This window comes from Fukomys damarensis, unplaced genomic scaffold, assembly GCF_012274545.1.
Source record: "Fukomys damarensis isolate Sample0158 unplaced genomic scaffold, DMR_v1.0_HiC HiC_scaffold_4, whole genome shotgun sequence".
Taxonomy (NCBI): Eukaryota; Metazoa; Chordata; class Mammalia; order Rodentia; family Bathyergidae; genus Fukomys; species Fukomys damarensis.
The window spans coordinates 3279531-3301392 of NW_022900916.1; the positions used below are offsets into that span (position 1 = coordinate 3279531).

A 21862-nucleotide genomic window follows, 5' to 3' on the forward strand; every position below is an offset into this window, starting at 1 on the left:
CAAACTACTGTATGAAACTACTTTATGTCCACCAGTAGCTGGGACCCCAAACTTCTGTAGTAGAGGATGAGTAGCAAGCTATTACCATAGTACCGGCAGTAGAAACAGGGTAATTATCTGCTGTGTCATAACTATGAATCTGGAGACATTGTGACCACGGAGAGTTGGCACCCCATCACCAGCCAGCCATGCTAGTATCGGGAAGGGTGTGGAGGCAAACTGGACTTTTCTCTAGCATACAAATGCGTTGGTATTTTGCAAATCAGCCTGGTGGTTCCTCAGATCCTTCAACATAGAGTTACCTTATGATCTAGCATTTTTCTCCTGCACGTATTCCCAAGAGAAATTAAAATATATGTCCACACAAATACTTATAAACAAATATTTATAGCAGTACTATTCATAAGTTAGCCAAAAGATGGCAACTACCCAAATATTTATCAATGGGTGATGGGTAACGAAGTGTGATCTACTCATCAGTAGAATTTTGTTATGAAAATGAGTAAACTTCTATATGCCAAAACGTGAATTTGAAAATGTAGGTCAGATGGGCGAAGCTGGTAACAGGACTACACGTTATGTGTGTATGGCTGCACTTCTGTGAAGCACCAGGTGCAGTACAGCTGGAGAGACAGAAGCTAGACTAGTGCCTGCTGGGAGGGCCGGGTGAGGGGAGAGGGGAGATGGGGTGGAAGCCGGGAGGCCTCCTTCACAGTCGAAATTGAGTGGTGATGGCTCTGCACGTGTGTGACATACTGAAAGCCGGCACACTGTACACATGAGTGAACTAATTCATGACAGAAGAGTTCTAGCCCAAAAAAATTGTCGCTGTACCTACCTACAAACTTCGGCTAACAAGCCATTTACTCAAAATTTGATCAAGCTGGTGGAGAGAGAGCAACATTCTTTGACAGCTGTTAGTATAATGACTTTATCCCTCACTGTGAACTTAAAATAATTATTACCAGGAATAACTGGTGGAGTATAAAGTACTTATAACCAGTGAATAATAAGTTAGATAATTTTAAATGAAAGTAAACAGTATGGCCTCATTTCAATAGTTGCCGCTCAATTTTGATAACATTCGAGAGGCCAGAGGGAAGTAGAGGCAGCCCCAGGATGTGTTCGCTCTGTCTTCGCCACAAAACAAGTCAGAGTTGCCATCTATTTGTATACGGTGTAAGAGAGATTACTTAGAAAGCAGCTAATTCTTTTCCTTCATTTTGTTCTTGACCAGAGCTCTGTGCTTACTCTCTCTGGCTCACTGTTATGAAAGGCTTAGTCGGTGTCCATCGAGTCAGAACCTGGGACACACAAGCGCCAATCCAAACTGCATTTCCGGGCCGGGGATTTAACTCAGCGGTTCGGTGGCCTACAAGTTCAATCCCTGGCACCAAAAATTTAAATAAATAAATAAATAAAACTGCATTTCCGTAAGAATCTCCAGATCTTTCAGTTCAGCTGCGGTTCTAATATGAACACAACGCATTGCATACTGTGGTTTGTGATGTGGTAACAGGCTGGGTGGCTACTGGTAAATCCATTAGGAAATGAAAAGCCAGAGTGGTTTCATTCTTTCCAGCCAGGCCTCAAGCAGTACCAGTGCATCTGGCTTAATGTTACTTGGCGATCTGCTGTCAGTTCATCATAAATGGATTTGTTTTGTCAAAAAATAAGAACTCTTTAGCTTTTGTTTCTACTCGGTTTCCCTCACTTTGACACCGGTGCTGTAGCTTGAGAGAGTGGCGTCAGATCTGGTTGCTTCTTCATTTCTTATTACTGTTTAACCACTGTTTCACTGACCCCATCAATCATCAGTGCCAGACCTTGAAGAAAGGACGCAGTTCTATGGAGTTATTTTGCCACTAAGAAGCAACCTTGGAGTTGAGAAGCAGTTATGGGTGCAATGGCAGTGCGAACTGTGTCATAAGCGGCCGTGTCAAGGTGAATTCTGTGTGTGGCAGGCTCCAACTCAGCAGGCAGGGTGGGTCCGGGCGATAGCAGCAGCACGGGCAGCGCTGTGTGGTGCAGCCCTTAGGAGACTCAGTCCTTATGCCGGGGTGACTCCAGGGCATCTTCATGGACAGTCACATTGGCGTTCGTGAGGAGAAAAGGTGGCACAGGAGAAGTTAACACAGGCAGGGGTAGCAGAGAGATCAAGGGGCAGTGATGCCTGGTCTAGGTCAGCAGTCACCCTAGGAAACAGCAGTGTAGACTGATTCAGGGGTCCCCAGAGTGTGGTCTCCAGAGAAGTGACTTCAGTGTCATGGGGCACCTTTTAGTATTCCCCTTCCCACGCCCAGTGGGTGAGGCTCCACAGCTGCATTTTATGAAGTCTCGTAAGTGATTCTGAGAACTGCCATGGCACAAACGTGACTTGAGAGATTTGTCGGTCAGTTCACAGGTCGGAACCTTGCTCAGGAAGTATGACCAGTAGGACATAAGCACGTGTAGCAGTGAGTTTTAGAAGGACAGGAAGCAAGGCAGGACCTCATTCCCAGCCAGATGCACCGCCGTGTCAAAAAAGTAGGGAGGTGGAAATATAAAGAATATTTGTCAGGCACTGCACAGGCTTAAAGTTTTAGAATTCTAGTTTCAAATAGAACTGAATAACCAGCAATAAGCTAGACTGTTGTGCCTCAGACTTTCCACTTCTAAATTTGTGTGATAAGAGTAAGGATGCTTTCTAATGTTGCTGTGGAAATTAAATAAATTGGAATGAATACTAAGCATACATGTCATGTCATAAGGAGAAAAGAGATACTGATGCATATACTTTTTACTATTAAGTTATATACGGTTTTGGATTTCTGTATTATAATTTTTCAACTATTAAATACATGGTTTTCATGCAATAGAACATAAAAATGTGTTAACGGTGTTTTAAGATTCTTGAAGTAACTAGTGAGATGTCCAGATACGGTTCAGAAGAGGTTTCGGAGGTCACAGATCGATGTGATCTGTCAGGAATGCTGAAATGTGTTTCTAATGGACTCAAAACTGGCTCATTCCATGAAGAAACATCACTGCGAGGTTTGGAGTTTTTTCTTAATGTGGCAAAATCCAATTACATCTCTTGTGAACAACTTTCGTTTGCATCATTACAGATAGGAATCTTTCCCCTGACTATTGTATAAAGACCATGTGAATGGATGTGAGTTTCCCACAAGGTAATCTGCAGCTTTCCAAAATCGTAAGAATACCCAGTTAACAGGAAGTCACCGAAGACGCACTCTGTCACGACCGGGGACGGACCTGCCGTGATTGCTGGTCTGCTCCAGGCATGGGCGGCTGTCACGACTGATGTTTCATAAAACGTAGGGGGGCTTGGGATTCGCTCAGGACCAGGAGCCAAGGCCAGTGCCCCTCCCCTGGAGTACAGTGGTCCTGTAGGTGGCGGTGAGAGGACAGAAAGGACAGGAAGGACTGGCGACGTCCCCCGCGCACCCAGGGAGGTGTGCTTCGAGAGGAGCCGGACGCGCCGGCCACCCGAGAGGCGCGTTCGCTCTGCTGCAACGCCGTCCTCGTGCCTGAGATGGGGACCCGCTGGCCAGAACGCCATCGCCAAGTGTGCGAGACCAGCGAGGCTGTGTTTGGGGTCCTTCAAGATGCGTCACTCGTACATGTTTCTGTAATACAGATGGAATCAGTGAGTTTGGGATGGTGGTCTCAGCAAGAGGCTTTAAATTTTTGTCATGTAATTACTAGAAGCTAAAAGCACAAGTGTGCATACTGCGTTTTAGAGAATGTATACAACATCCCCAACATGGTCTGTCCAGAGCGAAGACGGCAGTGCAGTGTGCACTACGCACGGCAAGAGACTCAGGAGGCTCCTCTGAAGAAGACGCGGCTAGGAAGAAGCCGCGCTCATTTCGTGGGATGAGTGGTAATTTGCTCATTTAAACAATCCCGAATCATCATGGAAACACATGTCCATTTTGTTCCTCGAAATATTTTAAACAAAACATCCTAGATCTTAGGGAAAATTATAAGAGAAACAGTCTTGTATGCATTTTTTGATTTTTTGTTATGGACTGGAATAACAGATGATAAAAAGAGACACTTTAGATTATTTTTCTTAAATGGAGTGAGCTAACTCAATTTACACATCTTCAGATTAAATTAATTTAACACCAGTTTTGTTTTTAACATTGACTGGGTTAGGTTTGAGTACTGTGCGCTGCAGAAAGGAAAAATATGACACTGTTTTCCGGGGAAGTTCACATTTTATCTAGGAATGACCCAAATATAGCTTCACAGAAAGAGAAAATCAATGTTAGGACATTAGTCATAGCCTAGGTAAGCAATAGCCTTTTAGCAGTAATATTTTGGAAGGTCTGAACATTGTACAGAGAACTGTATCTAGTATATAAACAACTGGAAAACTAGAAGATAGAAAACGGCTAAAGAGAAATACAAAGTAATACATGCGTTTCAAGGAAGAAAGAGTACATGGTGTGAAAGGGATTCATCAGCAAAGGTCTCCTGAAGAGAGGAGCGTTTAGGTGAGCAGTGCCTCCTGCCAGGCAGCGCTGCGCTCAGGAGGCTGCTGGACGGAAGGGGCAGCTGGTGCAGGGATGCACAGCTGGATACCTGGGTAATCTTGAGCAAGTTACCTGTGGAAAGAGGACCTGATAAGGAGACAGCACAGATAGACCTTCTACAGATGGGAAAGGACCTGCAGATCCAGGCAAGGAGAGCAGAAATAAGCGAACAGAGTTAAGATGTGTTATGTCCACGTATCGCCTCCACGTAAGGAATGCAGTCGACGTACCAATAAAAAGTTTAAAACGTAAAAGAAGTAATGAGATGTCATTTGGTTAGTGGTACTGCATACTGTTTTCAAATGTGATTGTAATCTTTACGATATACTGTTGGGCACTGTTATATCTATCATTTTTAGATAAATATCGGGCCAGAGTCAAATAGCTAGTAAGAGGAGAGCAGAAGTAAGCAAACAGAGTTAAGATGTGTTGTGTCCACGTATCGCCTCCACGTGAGGAATGCAGTCGACGTACCAATAAAAAGTTTAAAAGTAAAAGAAGGAATGAGATGTCATTTGGTTAGTGGTATTGCATACTGTTTTCAAATGTGATTGTAATCTTTATGATATGCTGTTGGGCACTGTTATATCTATCATTTTTAGATAAATATCGGGCCAGAGTCAAATAGCTAGTAAGAAGCTTGGTACAGTGGACCCTGACTTATGAACTTGGGCATTTCAGACCCAAGGAAGGCTGGTTATAAGCCAGTACAGCTGAGATCTGGATGCTTGCCAGGGAACACGCTATAGATAAAAAGAGGCAGATGAGTGTTCCATTCACCTACATAACCCAGGTTGTTCGATGTCAGCCAGTTGTAATTCAAGGGTCCCCTATAGTCTGATCAACTCTCACACTGTGCTTCTGTATCGCACAGCTGCACCTCGGATGCATGGAGTGATGCAGATGTTAACACTGCATGGATGAACTTTAGATTCTTAAGTAAGTCATAAAGGATAAAAGTAGTCACATAGGATGTCAGCGTTTCCTGAACAGGTGATTTGGGGCCCTTGGGTTCCTGTGCTTGGGTTCCTTTGCTTGTCCCTGATCCCATGAAAGGAGGCTATATACTTGGGTGAAAAAAAAGGATTTACTCAGAGGTAGCGCTGAGGAGATAGAAGAATCTGTTTGCCTCAAATCACCACCTCCCAGTACGAGTGGGCCAGTCTGATACAGCGAGGGAGGGGATGCAGCGGAGCGGAACAGTACACATTTTCAGACTGATCCATTCCTTCCTGGACCCAGACTGTCCCTCACTTGCCGAAATGGACTTGACCTCCTGGTGCCAGGATCCATATATTGTGTCCATTTCTCTTAGTGGAGGAAAGGTGGGGAGACATTTATTTCAGGCCCTGGGCCTGAAAACGTGCTTAAAGTGAAAAAGCAAAATCTAAGTTTTAAAGTTCCATTTTGCAGTGCTGGTTACAGTGCCACAATTAAGTTTCACTGTGGATGTGGCAATCAGACAATATTAGCAGGTCTTCAGGAAATTGTATCAAATAAAACCATCTGCAGTTCAGGGAATGTGTCTGAATTCAGGGTGGAAAGGAAAAGGATGACAGTAGAATAAGAACTTGGAGAGCACTGATGTCAGCATTTGAGAAAGAAGGGGAAGAATTTGAGGATGAAATTATCACTTTCCGGTGTCTGGAACGAAATGTGCCTGCCTGCAGATAAAAGGGAAGAGGTGTATCTGGTCTCAGTTCCAGTCCCTGCTCAGCTGAATGCAGCAGAACCTGGGTGCCAACACAGCATGGTGCAGCAGAGTGGCTCACTGTGTGGCAGCCTGGAAGCAGAGAGAGAGGGAGGCACTGAGGCTATGTACACCTGCGTGACCTGCCCCTCTGGCCTGCTGCACCTCTGAACATGCGACTTTTGGGGGGCATTTCAGACCCAAACTATAATAAAATGTAGACGGGAGGAAGAGAACTATCAAGAGAAACCCATGCTTTGATATTGCAGAGCCAAAGAAAAGAGAGTTTCAGGCACTACCAGGGAGCTATCTGGCTGCAAAGGTGTGACCTTGTCTATCGACAGGGTGGCCCTTCAAGGGTAAGAGTAGTTTGATAAAGTAGAAGCCAGACTGAAAGAGAAGTAGCAGTGCTTTGATAGACAAATGGATGCAAGGGACGTAGGTTGAAAACTCCATACTTAGTTCTGCATGTCTTAAGACGATGGTCACAAGTTTTATTTGACAAAAATATTAAAGTGTGGCACTTATGTTATTGAGAAAACCATATGACAAATGCGATAGGTTAAAGAGAGTAATAAATACAATAAGGGAAAAACCCAGGATTTTTGCAAAAGAGCAAAGGAAGCCCTGAAAAGAATATGAGTGAAGAAATTATAGAAACAATTGTATAGGATGTGTATTTAAGCCTTCTTAATGTCAATGATTATCTTTCCCCGGGAGAATTATTTTTCTGGGGTTTCTGAAATAAAGGCTAGAGTGCGTGTGCGTGCGTGCGTGTGTGTGTGTGTGTGTGTGTGTGTGTGTAGGGGGAGAAGTGGCGGGAGATTTCCTTGCAAGCTCATTCCTGTTTTGGCTAGTTTATTGTTCCTTCCATGTTTGCTTGGCTGTTCTTATAGAAGCAAAGGCAGCTATTGCTGATGTGTTGGGAGCCCTCTTCTGAAGACCATACACAAGGCCTTGTATTTGCTCAGGGGCTCCTCCTTAGTTTTGCTGTTTGTTGTCTTTTTCCTTGTCCTGTGGAGATACGAGACTGTTCCCATGTAGCATCCAGGATGTAGAAGTTAACAAGGGAGCAGACCTGGAAAAAATTGTAGATGATGGTGTTCGCTCTGAATTTAAAACGTTTGAAGATCTTCAGTCTATTTGGTGCCTCTTAAGAAGAGAGCCTTTAGCTCCTTTCTGTTGGTAACAGAACCGACTTCATCCTGCGCAGAGGGCCACGCTCATGGAAGAATGCGGTTGCCTACTTTTAATAGTAAGATACGCAATAGATGTTTGGGTTATGTAACTTGTATCTGAATTTTAACAAATCTAAGATTACTAAATTGACATAGTATGAGCTATAAATTAAACTGACAAAGCCCTTTCAAAGGTATTTTTCACAAGTCTTTCGTTCTGTAGTCCTCATGGGGCCTGTTTACCGGTGAGCATGCACACTGCACTCACAGTAACTGTGTGGCTCTGCCAAGATCCTGCAGCCCTGCAGGGCCTCTGCAGCTGAGCGCCCTGGGAGGCGAAGGAAAACTGAAAGCTTGCGCCATGGTAGACAGTATCAAAACAGCCGATTTCCTGAAACAAGTGAAAAAACGTAATAAAATCTCTAAAGTCGGGCAAGTCACCGTTAAGTAGAAACTTCTTCATCGCTGGACTGCACCCTTCTGCTGGCTCCGTAAACCCATCCTCGCCTGGCTGGAGGCAGAGGTGCCCTGCAGGCCTGGAACCTGAGCCGCTTAAATGCACAGCGTAGCTCCCACAGTTTATCCCTATGCGTCTTTTTCTATTTTTTATTTTTAAAATAGCCGTTGGCCATTGAGTGTCTCCTCCTCACCGTACTGCTCACTCCTCAGATGTCCCCTGGGCTCCACCACCCACCCCGGCCTCTGTGCAGTTCTCACTGCATTGCTGCTCTTCACTGTTGGTTGCACAACAGCCAAGGGGCTGGAGGTCCAGGGCCTGAAGACAGCAAAGTGAAAGATGGCAGCTCGACCCCTGCCGGCGGGCGTCCCCTTCTGCCACGCCTAGGCCTAGGCACCTGGCGTGTGTTCAAGTCCCGGGTCAGAGGCATCTCTTCCAGAGCGCGGTTTTCACATCTGGATGTGATTATTTATAGCTCTCTGCTACATACGCAGCATCTTGTGCAGCTCCCCACTGTGGGGCTTATCAAATTGTATTTGGGTTTTCAGTGCTCCTCTGGCCTGATCAAGTGTGGGGCTTGTAAAGCTGAGCAGTGTACCTCAGTGGGATCTGGCCCGAACCCGGGTATGGTAAAGGATCATTAAGTGACAGAAGTGCGGAGAGGGCTCATTTCTCAGGAATTTCTCATCAGGCAGCATGTCCAGCTACATAGTGTGATATGCATTCCTAGAAATAAGGTTTCTAAGAATGGTTATTGGAATTTCAGGAATTACTGAGAAACCATAAGATTTCCAGACCTCACTTTCTAATGTCAATGGCATTAATCAGTTAGGGAGTTGATACTTTTGCTTCCCACCTGTACCACTCTGGGCTAAGATATGCTTCGATTTTTAAGGCAAAGTTATTAAATTTGATCTCAATCAGTATTTTAATGATTGCACCCAGATACAACATATTCGAAGCCCTTTTCAAACTTTTGGCAAGTGGAGATTTATTGCTGAAAATGTAGGCCATTTGCCTTTATAGTCAAGAGCACAATCTTTTCTACTAAAGCATTTATGGACTCATACTTACCACTTTACATGGCTTTGAGTTTTTCACCTAAGTTCAGATTTAAAAATTTGACCCTTGTTGTGTCTCTCCATTTGCCTGCTAGAACATCATGTGTTCACCAAATAATGTTCACCAAGTTTCGTGTGAGAGGGCTGTGGGGAAACTGAGCAAATGTATTATTCAATTTTGAACTTGTCTGTACCACTTCTATGGTGTGTTTATTTCATATTGTATCTGAATTGTCATTACATTTAGAATATTGTAAATTCTTTATAATATTTTTCTTTTAAAATTACTTTTTATATTGTAGGCATATAATTGTGAATTTTATGTCATGATCTGCCAAATCAATAAGTGAATAGATTTAGAAGTCATAAACTTGTTTTGCTATGTACTGTCAGCTTTATATGCCATCCATAATTCTTGTTTGAAAACTGGCATGTTTCATGATTATAAATTTTCAGGTCAAAGTAGCTAATGGTAACAGTTTTAGCACCATGGTCTGAGATTTGATGTGTGCACTTAGTGATGATGTTTATTTCACACAAAACAATTAAAAATAGAATCACGTGTCTACAAGCACAGTAAGATGAGAAGTGAGCTTTTTATTTTTCAATTTTTGACTATCGAAGCTCCTGGGAAATGAAGAAGTTAAGGTTTATCTCCTGAATTCAACTTTCAGATGGTTCCTTCATGCTAGAGTCACTTAGAAGTCATTCTGTGTTTCTTGCATAAAGCAAAGAAATATACTACAGTTGTTTCCAATTTAAAGAATTCATACATTACAGGCTTATAAAACCTCTCTCGCTAAAGTCATTTCTACCCCATATATCTAAGAGATGGTTCCCTCTATCTTGGATAAAAATATCAAATCTTAGGAATCCAATCATTATTATTGTTTATTTATTATATACCTTTTGCATGGTTATATAGTGGAAATTTTTAAAAAAATTCTGTGGACTTCCAATGGAGAAATATTAGCTCATTGTGAATAATTGAATTCTGTTTTTGTTGTTGTTGTTGTTGTTTTGTTTTGTTTTGGTACTGGGGATGGAACTCAGGTCCTATCTCTTGCCTTCATTTTCCACTATGTTTGCATAGGTCATTTTGTTCTTGACCCATCTACACATATACTTTGTAGTTATACTTTCTCTGTCTGTTTAGGCTACTCTTACAAAGCACTTTGCATTGGATAAGTTATAAATGACAGAATTTTACTGGTCACAGTCTGGAGGCTTGAACATCCAAGATCAAAATACAGAGCGCAGACTCAGTGTCAGATGACGACACATTTTTCAAAATGGTGCCCTGTGTGCTTCCTCTCATGGTGGCAGGGGCTAACGAGCTCCCTCAGGTCCACTGTGTATCGGCATTCTCTGTCTACGAGGACTTTACACTCATCACGTGATCACTACACAGGATTCCCACCATGGTGCTAACACATTGAGATTTCAATTTCAGCAAATAAATTTGAGGGGAAAATATTTTAGCTTGTATGGTTGTATCTTACTGAAAGCCTTATAAAATATATTTATTTTTATATTGTTTGTCTAATCTTGTAATAAAGATCATTAGTTGTTTATTCTGTAAATTAACTATTTATGGAAATGTTAAAGAATGTAAGTTGAAGCACTTGTGGTAAAACACTGTGAAAACTGGATACTTTACTCTTTGTAATCTGTAATGCATGCCGATTGGCCCCAAATATACCAAAACGGATTTCTGCTTCAGTGGTCTGGTAATCCGTTAGGAAGTGCGCCTGGGAGAGGGTGAGCAGGGAGGAAGAGTGGAGGCAGCATCTGTGGGATTCATAGGACAACAATGTGCTTTGTCCTTCCAGTATGTTAACTTGTTTCATTTTAAACACAGACAAGCAGTTTTTTAATCTCCATTTACAGATGAGAAAGTGGAAAGCCACAACATCTATATGATTTGTCTGAGATCACTTTAGCAAGAAATCGGAAAATCAGAATTTAGGTCTAGGACCTTTTGGTCAAGAATTGATAATTCTTGTAAATGCTATGGCCATTGTCCATTGGTAGTGCTATTATAAAATTCCACGGACTAGATCATTTATAAACACATACATTTATTTCTTATACTTCTGCAGTCTTGGAAGTCTAAGACCAAAGCACAAGGCGGGCCACCAAAGGTACATTGGTCTTTGCCACTTGCATCACTGTTCCAAAGCCCCCCGAGTGGGGATTGAGTTACAGGGTTTGAATTTTAGAGAGGACACATTCAAACCTTGCAAGCCACTGTAACAGCAAAGAAAAGCACTTAGGCTTCACCTGCAGTCAGCAAATTATGGAGCTTTGTGAAAGATGGAAAGTAAAGGGACACATAAACAACAGAACGCTGACTTCTGTAGCTGCCAACTATATAAACACTTAGAATCACACTGGATTCAATAATTAAAGGTGTTCTTTGGATGTGCAGTATTTCATAATTTTTTGTGATAGGCTATGCTAATGCTTTCTGGTTTCTGAATAATTATAATTCTATATCATTATTTATGTATAATAATATATAATAGATTATAAGTAGATAAGCTGTATCATCCAGGTTAATTTAAATGGTTTAAAAATTTATCATGGATTATAAGTTTTTAGACAATTTTTGCCTAGCAGGTTTATATTTAAACCAAAAGCCAGTCATAGTGGTTCACACCTACAATCCTAGCACTCCAGAGTATTTTCAGACACTGTCAAAAAAAAAAAAAAAAAAAAAAAAAAAAAAAGTCAAGAAAAGGAAAAATGATAAAATAAAAGAACTTAGTTCTTTCTGTCATATTTAAAACTTAAAATTCATTTGGCCTTTGTAATCTAAAATAGCTATACCACTTACAAGTAGCAACATGTGTTGAGGGAGCTGAAATTCTTTTAAGGTTACCTTAGTGATGAGATTGACACCAGCACTTGGATTCCCTTACAGACTTGCTCACTCCTGTGTACAGTAAGTGGATCCGTCTATGCGGTCTGTGCCCTGAGTGCTCACTGGGAACCAAACGGTGGGGAGCCCTCCCGCCCCTGCCTGAGGAACCCCACTCACTTTCCCTTCAAAGGTTCATTTTCTGCAGAAGCCAAAATGTAACACAGCACTTGTCCTCTAATACATATTCTAGCAAAATCTGAAGGAAGTTGTGTTTAACGACTGGCTGTCAACTCTTTGATGTCACAGAATCTTTCTCTCAAGGAACCCCCTTTATCTACATGTTTATGAACTTCCAGATTAAATTTCAGAGGTATTTGTATAAAATTCAAGGCATAGTATGTATTCATAACAACAACATAAAAGCCAAAGCAGAAACATCTACCACTAACTCAAACAATCGTATATCTCTGCCCTGTAATTGAAGGAACTTAGTGTAATTCCTAAATATATTAGTTAATAATTAGCACATTTCTAGGATGATTTCTAAAGTTCTAATTAAAGTGGAGTTTGTAATGATTTTGATATATTCATTTGGAATATTGCGGAACTAGGTACTACTGCCAGATGTATTCTTTTTCAGAGCACAGTATCAGAAGTTGTCATTCTTGGACTGGGGATTTAGCTCAGTGGTTCCGCTGCCTACCTCCAAGTGCAAGGTCCTGAGTTCGATCCCCAGTACCCCCCCCCAAAAAAAGTTGGTATTCTTTTATTCTGTACTTTTTCCTGCTTATAACAGTTCTCGTTATAGGAATTTTGGAAAAGACAGAAACATTTAACAAAAGAAAACAAGTCACACAATGTGTCATAGCCAATTTCCTGAAGTGAAGCTGTTAATATAATTTAATTCTTTTATATGCAAATTTAATCTGACACTCTGTAAATATTTATTATTCATTACACATTTATATTTTGTCTTTTCATTTAACAAGATTGTGTGTTATATTTTCTTTCAATAAGATTGTGTGTTAAATGTGTTCTCTGGCACTAAAATCACTTTGTAAACATTTCAGTTTGAAATTTTGTCAGTGTATGACACTTGCAGAACCTTTAGCTTATTTCTAATTTAACTTTTTGTAAATAATGCTGCTGTAAATAATTGTATGCATTTTGGGATGGCTTGATAGGAGAGAATTTTATAAAAAGAACAAATTTAATTTGTTTTAATCATTTTTTGTTAATCATCTATTGTACAACTTCTCTGCTTTAACTTACTTTATAGTCATTTGCAATGTAATCATTTTCCTATGAAAATCTTTTTGCTAATATTTTATCGTATGTGTTTATATATTTCATAATTCCCTGTCACCCAGATAGTTACACAGTAGCCTCAACTAAGTTATTTATAATTTTTAATGTCTCTTTTCTCTGAAAATGTTTAAATTTTTGTGGTAGTGATACAGAAATGTAATCTGACTTGGTGACTGTGCACATATATTTTAATATCTCATCAAAAAGGCTGTAGTAAGAACTTCAGGATGTGCAGTGCCTCCAGACTGACCGCTTCACATTTCTTGGAGCTCAGAGAACCCATGTGCCCCGAAGAATCTGCTGCTTTTCCTGCTCAGGAAAGATCATGACCAACATACCTTTTATTATTGCTTCTTTTTCTATTCTGGTTTCATTCTCAAGAATAAGTTTTTTTTTTTTTTCAGGTTTCTTTTCACCGTTCATCCTTGCTTTCCCTTATTTGTGCTGTTCAGTTGCATCCTGGTGAAGCTCTTAAAGTTTTTAAAAATGTTTTTGTTGTTCTTTTCCAACATTTGTATAGTTTAATCTTATGACTTCAAGATTCATTTATCTTCAGGTCTTTTTGTCATCCATCTCCATTACCTAAGAGAAGATGTAGCATTACTTCTACCTCATTACTTCCTAATTTGTGGAAAAATTGTTGACAATCCATTATAATTATCAAATCTTTAAAATCATTTTTGATTCATTAGTAAATCATTTTAAAGGTTTATTTTTCTCCCAAATCTTCTGGAAGGTTCACTTTTCTTCTTGTTATATTTTTTAGAAAACTACAGTTATTCATGGGGAAGAGAGAGACCATTTCTGCCCCTTTTCCTCATCATACCTTTTTCCTGGGAAGGCTGAGCTCTCCTACATGGGTTAAACCAGGAAGCAAGGCATTAGAATTGGCCTTCGCTGGAGGCTGTCCTAGGAGTGATGGTTGAATCCTTTGTACAGCCTGAAATTCCCCATGTCTACCAGACTTGCACAAAAAAAAAAGAAAGAAAGAAAGAAAGAAAGAAAGAAAGAAAGAGAAAGAAAGAAAGAAAGAAAGAAAGAAAACCCCCCAATGTCTAGTAGACTTTTCGGCTAAACCAGTGTCCAGCCTCTGTTCTTCCTGGTTAGTCTAGTCTCTATACAAAGAAAGAAAGAGAAAGAAAGAAAGAAAGAAAGAAAGAAAACCCCCCAATGTCTAGTAGACTTTTCGGCTAAACCAGTGTCCAGCCTCTGTTCTTCCTGGTTAGTCTAGTCTCTATACCACTTAGAACAGTTTTTTAATATTTACTTCCTCTGCATCACACACTGTATTCTTCTACTCCAAATACTCCAGTAATTTCTCTCATATTTGAGGATAACTCCCACATCCATGAGCTAGGCACCTGCGGCCTGCCATGACAGACCTGTTTCTCAAACATTGTCTCCATTACCTGTACAGATTTCTTTTCCAGCCCCACCAGCCATCTCAGCAATAACCTTCCTTGGATGTCGTGGTCAAAGATGTGGACTTCAGTAGTCCGGAGCTCTGTGTTTCCTTTGTAGGAGTTCTCAGTCTGTGCTATGAGAGTCATTCAGAATTATCAAAGATGAACAGCCTTGTTCAACTATCATGTGAGCTGAATTCTTAAAGCAATTGAAAACACATTTTTTGATCTTGTTTCCTTCTACATTGATTCTAATTTCAGGTTCCCATTTTCACACATATTTTTCCCATTTTTCACAACCTATGTGTTTTACTTTATTTTATTTTGACATTTCCAGATCTTGGCGTCAGCATCGACTCCTAGACAGCCCATCTGGTGTGGGGCCTCGGTAGTGGCCCAGCCTCAGGCAGTGTCCTGCTTACTGTGAAAGCTTGGTGAGCTGGGAAAGCATCAGCTTCCCTGCGAGTTTGCTGTGCCACCCGGCCCATGTCCTCCCATGCCCACAAATCTGGAGCCAGGGCTCGTGGCTGCCAATATTCTGCTGCCTTTTGTTTCATTCAGGAAATAGATATAAGAATGTGACGTTTCAAAATTAAAGGGTTTTTGAAGAAGTACTGTGTTAAGGAAAGGTTTGGTTCCCCTTCACTGCCAGCTTTTGATCATGCATTAAAAAAGTGTTCTTTAGGGTCAGAAAAAAAAGGAGTTACATTTGCTACCTCGTCTAAAATTCTGTATTGTTATGGGGGAAAAAATAGAAAGAAACTAATCTGTAATTCAGTAGAAGATTACAATGTATTTCCCTGCTAAGGAAACCAAAAGATAATCACTGTGCATCATTTGTCTTCTTCAAATGGTATATTTATGTGTAACATCACTAGTTTTTCCTATGCCCAGGTTTTCATACTAAAAAAGTTCTAATGAAAACTTGTGATGGATTATTGCTTATACTATATGTTTACATCAGGAAGCAATATGTTATTTATACAACTCATTGATTTTATTGATTTTTTTTTACCAAAATGCATGTTTATTTAAAACAATACTGTCTTACTCAGCAATACAAAGTGTTACGTGCTATCTAGAGTCTATAGAAATACATGCGAATATATGGAATTTGAGTGGATATTGGTAAAAAAAAAGATAATTCATACTGTTGAGATTACTTAGCACCTGACCACCAAAAATGTGATTTTTTTTCTTTTTTTTAAAATACCAACCTAGCATTGAATGCTCAGAAATTTGATCTTTAGAAAGTCTTGAAGCAGTAAGGGATTTTAAGATACTGATTTGTTTCCACCAAACTCACAGCAGTATTTCATGTAAACCATAACAATATCGTGATGCTATGGAAAGCAGTGAAGTGTCATATTTAGGAAGATGGAGGATGCTGGAGTCAGTTTGCCTGGGCCCACAGCCCACATCTGTGGCTTAGTGACTGAGTGGAGTTGAGCAGTCATACAGCCTCCTGTGCCACATTTCTTTGTCTGCAAGATGGAAGTGGTACCCACCCAGGAGTCACAGGGCCATGGACAAGGTTTAGAGCATTAATCCAGGTAAAACAGTGCATTAAAAACATAGATTTTGCTTTAAAGAAAAACCCCTACCTATTTTAATTACTCTTAATGGAAAACAATGGAAGGAGAAAGAGGCAGGATGCTCTCATCCTTTATCTTGCCTTTTTCTCTCTCTCTGTCCAGAAAATAGCAGGGGAATTCTATGACAATCCAACATTGTCTTCCTAAATCAGGAAATAGGACAGAGGTGTTGCATGGTTGTATCAATCAGTACTCACTGCAGAAACAAATTTCATATAAGATATGTGTGTATACTATATATAAATTTAATATGAGATAGAGACAGATAGATAGACAGACAGACAGATAGATTTGCAAGGTAGGCTTACATTGGCCACCTGTAGAGTCACGTATAAAAGAGTCCAAAAGGGTTGTCTATGTGCTAGAGATCCAAAGGATCTAATTAAAAATCCAAGGCCTGGAGCTCACTGTCAAGTCCCTTATGAGTCTGTATCAGGAAGCTGAAGGCACAAGAAGCCAGGAGGCAAATGATGTCCAAGGCAATGGTGAAGACCGGAGCTCCTCAAAGAAATAGGAGTGAGACTTCCTTTTTCTTTCTCTTTTTGCTCATCCAGCCCACAAGCCTATTGGTCAATGCCACCTACACACAGAAAGGTTCTTCCCACTTCAGGAAGTCCATCATCCACACCCAGAGCTGTGCTCATCCAATCAAGTAGGCATTTCATGGTGACACCACAGTTACCCATCATAATAGTGTGGCTATCTCGTGAATTGGGGAAGAGGAGGGGATGTATGTGCCTTATCCAAGGGATGCAGCTTGTGTTTAGAAACCAAATAGGCAGAGTCTTTGGACAGAGACTTGACTCTGGTTGGTGCTTAGATGAGCACTGCTTATTTTGAGACTTTGGAGCTATTTATCTTTTCTGTTTTTCGATATGAAGCTGAAATCCTTTCTAGTCTCTTTTAAAGTGCATTACTTTCAGGAAATTCTGCTTTGGGTTGGAGTTGCATGAAAATGTTTTTTGATCTATTGTGGATTGATTTTTATGGTTGCACCTCGGCAGGCAGTCTTACTTTTCTTCACGGTTTTTGGAGGAGCTTATCTTTATCCTCACATGTACTATATTCATTATATATGTAAATGCATAAATAGCTATCTGCATGCTTGTAGCTGACAATTATTTATGCTGCTATTGAATAGAATATGATATTGTTTAATTGAAGGCCTGTTAGGCCATCCCTTTATCTCTTATTTATATATCACTTGGTCTGGCACTTGCTAATTTGATGAATTTTTAAAAATCTATCTCAAGGGTATCTTACCTTCCAAGGGAGAGTGTACATTTTTTAAAAGAAAGAGCTTTCTAATATTTTAAATGACTTTCCTCAAGGTACTAAACATAAAATCCAATAGACCCTTGATTTCTTTTTTTGCTAATCAGATTGTTGTTGCTGTGACCAATTATTTGAGAAAAACCATGTAAATAAAAGAAAATTTATTTTGGCTCAGAAGTAGAGATTTGAGGCCATTGCCAGGTTACTATGTTGCTTTTAATACCTGGCAGGACAGGAATATCATGGTAGGAAGGCATGGTGGAGGAATGCTACTCATCTCACGGGGGCTGAAAAACAGAGAAAAAGAAAAGAGCTAGAGATAGAAAAGTGCCAGAGACAAGATACACTCTTGCGAGGCACACCTAGTCACCTCCTTCCTCTAGCTCGGTGACCTCCTTCCTTTACACAGTGCCCTCGTGCCTCCACCTGTGCCCCACCTCCCAGGATCCCATTCAGCTATGAAGTCACCACTGGGTTAAACCCTGGATAAAGTTAGCACGCTCATGATCCAGGTCTCCACCACAGGCTGCTGCTGCATGGCGTCTAGCCCTCAATACCTGAGTTTTTGTGGGACACTTCATGTTTAAATCTTGAGCCTTTTCATGTGAAAGCATGGGCTGTTTGTCTTCTCTTGTTTTCAGGTGCCAATGGTCTAAGGTAGTATACTAGTATTTTTATAAGAATTGCAATACTGCCAGGCATGGTGGTGCACACATGTAATCTCAGCACTTGGGTGGAGGCTGAAGCAGAAGGATTATCATGAGTTTGAGGCCAACCTGGATTACATAGTAAATTCAAGGCCTGCCTGAACTACAAAGCAAGACTGACTCAAAAAAAGAAAAACAAAAAGTAAAGAAAAAATTGCTAGACTACAATGAATACAGGAACAGCAACAACAACCCATGGACCTGATTTTGTATGTTCAATGAGAAGAATACCTTGTATTATATGAATATCTAATCTAGATTTTATAATTCTTCTATGGTGGTCATGATACCGATGTGTCCAGAACCACCAAATGCTTGGCAGGTTTATTTATTCGCAAATATATTCCATTTTATATCTAGCCTAGTCTCTAAGAAAGCAATCAGGAGTTGCATTTCCATCTGCTACCTCTTTATGCAGAGCATTAGAAAACCCCTTTTCCCCTAGGTTGCCTAGAACCTAGCCAAATGTCCAGGCTCCCATACTGTGAGGTTTTCTGCAGCAGGGATGCTCCTTATTTACATTGACATCTCTGGCATCCAGCATCCAGCTCTGGCTCCAGGAAGGGCTTGGGAATTGCATTTGGCCAGAGCTGAATAGGTGTGCTTGCTGTGGACCTCATGCAAGAAGGCACTGTACACATGCTCTTAATTTTATCCTAACAACAACCCTGAGATCGTGATATTATCACTACCTTGAATAAAGAAACACAGGCAAAAAGAAGTTAGCAGTTCAAACTGGCTTCAGTAACGAAGAATACATGGCAGAATATCCCGACTCACGCTGTGTTGTTGATTATAAATTCCAGCTGGTAAAATTATCTTTGTGAATTTTATTGTCTACTATAATCAAAATTTCAGTTCTCTTGTTTATTCATGTCTAACTGTATGTGAAAATGTAAAAGTTTAATATTTATTAGGAAAGATTGATAGTAAAGATTGATTCTGTCTCTTCTTATTAGATATTTCTTTTCAACTCATTCTGAGATTTTTCAGGTTTCACCACCCAATAAAAATTTGAAGTTATAACTAAAACTTCTGAAGCCAGTCTCTGCTGAGATGAAAATTTGATTAGGATAATATGAGTCATTGAATATTCAGGGCTAATATTTGGCCTAATCCTAAAATACTCAAGTACTCTTAATTATAAGGAAAAATCATGAAAGACTTTGAAATTTAAGTGTCCAGGCTACCTCTTCTCACCCTACCTTTTCTTCCTTCCTGTTAATTAAAATTTTCAGACATGTGTTCATTTTATCTCCCTATGAGAAAAGTGAGCAGCAGTTTTGATGTCCATCTTTATTTTGTATTTTTCTTTCATTTTCTGATTCATATTTTAGATACCAGTGATATACCAACTCTTAATCTCAGAAATCTAAGATTAAATACCTATATCAGGTCAATTATCTTCCCAACTTTGTATTTAATTTCATACCTTTTGGTAATTTATAGGTATCGAAAGACTATAGCACCGGAACATCCTGGGATGTGAGTGCTATAATGAAGCCTTAAATGTCACCACAGCTCCTTAACTCCACCATCTGTATTTGTGGATACAATATTGTATCCAGTGTACTAGGAAAGACAGTTGTAAGTGATATAAGAAATTTTTATTTCTAGCTTGATTTATTGTAAAGAGAGCAGAAATCTAAGTAAACGTTACCAAGGATGAAGAAACGCTTCCTAACATTCACTTTGGGATCAGAATACATCAGAAGACATACTGACTTCAGATGGTATAAGGTAGCAAGTGCTGCACACCAGGAGAATTTTTATAAATTCTGAACTTACATGGATTTTGTTCCACTTAGATTATTTATGTCTATGGAGTTCTCAGTGTAGACAAGGTTTCTTCAGAAATATAGTCATTATCATAGAATATCTAACAACAGTAATTTTCACTTCGTTAAAATGTCGTACTTTATTTATATTTCCATCCGGAGAATGTGAAGCAAAGCTAGCATGCATGGAGTCGCAAGGCTTACTAGCAAGCTAAGTACTGACTGGGGGAGATGTCGATGTGGGATGAGCACCGAGCGAATTCGAAACTCACTCCTCTGACGTGGCTGATGAGCAAACTGACTTCCCTTCCTTAGCTGGGATACATGAGGATGTAGTAAACTACAGAAAGAAAATATATGGAACTGAAATACCTAGTCTGTAGACTTTTTGATCTATGGCCTGAAGTGCAGAGCCAGGCAGCAGGGATGTTTTCTTGATCCCCACAGTGCTTTGTTTGTTTTTAGAGTAGTTATAACTGATTGTTAGGAATTCATATAAACGTCTGAGTTTCTGGAACGCAGGGTGATGGAGGCAAAGCCAACAGCCTATCACAGTCTCTCCAAGAACTGGAATGGAGACACCTGCAGGACAGTTTAGTGAAGAGGAAAGGAGGAAAAGCTCTGGGAACTAGGAAAAAGCTGACAGGAAAACTAAAAATCACAGAGAAACTGGGAAAACTGAAGGCAACACGGAAAAGCGTAAAGTAGTTTGGAATGTTAGATGCAGTTCCAGGGGAGGGGGACCTGTCTCCATCAACATAAAGAAGGGCCTGAGAGGGTCCACAGCTCTAGGGGGAATCAACAGGCTGGGCTGGCAGTGTTAGCTCTAAGAAAAGCTCAGTTATTTTAAACTGCAAATACCATGTAGGGTTCTACTCTGAGTGTGAATCTTTCTGCATGGCAAGCTAGAGTTCAAGAAGAAATGCACTGCAGTATTCACCATATTAATTGATTGAACAGGAGCCCTTTTATGTTGAAGACTGAACCATTTGGGGAATTAGAACTCATAGAACAACTGAACTTCAGAGATTTGGGGGTTATTGTACTACAGTGACTTGGTGGGAGACAGACACAAGAGACAGTTGCAAAGACGGATAGTGTAGTTGTAGACCCTCTGAGAAGTTTAGCAGGGATGAGTCCAGGCCAGGAAGGACACGGGAGCCCCACCCTCAGTAGTCACGAACAGGCCAGCTGCATGTAGTTCTTTTGAGCGGGCTGGGTCTGAAAGTGCTGGCATTCAAATGCAGGAGACTGCTGGGCCTCCACTTCCCCTCACTGCCCACTTCCAGCTCAGAGCTCAGTAGTCTGTTTCCCATCTGCCGACGTGACTGGGATCTGCCGCAGCTTGAATGGTTGCCACAGCACAGGCTGTAGGGACAGAAGGGCCCATGGAGCGAGGGAAGCACCTCACAAGCACACAGGCCATGAAACGAGGTGGGAGTCATAGTGACTTGGGGTACAGAGGGGCACAGACACTCAGAAGTGCCGGGATGAATACAGCCCTAAGGCAGACACCACAGCTGTGATGGGCCCACCCTTTGGGGAAAGTTGGCGCAGCTCAGCCTTCACACACACACAGAAGTGAGTGCAAAGCACATAGGACCTGCTAGCAGCTTGTCCTCTCTCCCCCATGTCTCACAGACTCCGGGACTGTAGGAGAGAAATCATTAACCCAAATGCCTGGAGTGACTTCTTGGACTCTTGCCTCTTTTTCTTTCTTCTTTAACCATTCTTTTGCTTTTTGTTTTATTTTATTTTTTTTACTTTTCTTGTTTCCTTTTTCTATTACTTTAATTATTTTATTCTTTAATTAGATACTTTAACTCATTTTTCTCTCTTCCTCTTCTTCCTCTACCTTATATCTCTTTTGTTTTCACACTTTATAATTTTCCTTGTTTTTCTCCTCAGCCTTCCATTTCTATTTTTACTACTGTTCATCTTTATGAATTTTTAGATATTTATTTCACTCTGGACTACTATTACTGAATTGTTTTATATTG

The 21862-nt window shown here is 40.5% G+C and overlaps 1 protein-coding gene across 1 annotated transcript in view; it reads left to right on the forward strand.

Moving 5' to 3' along the window:
- Positions 1-21862, forward strand: part of Pclo (piccolo presynaptic cytomatrix protein) — a 324402-nt gene that overhangs the window by 99123 nt on the left and 203417 nt on the right. The gene's annotated exons all lie outside the window — the stretch shown is intronic.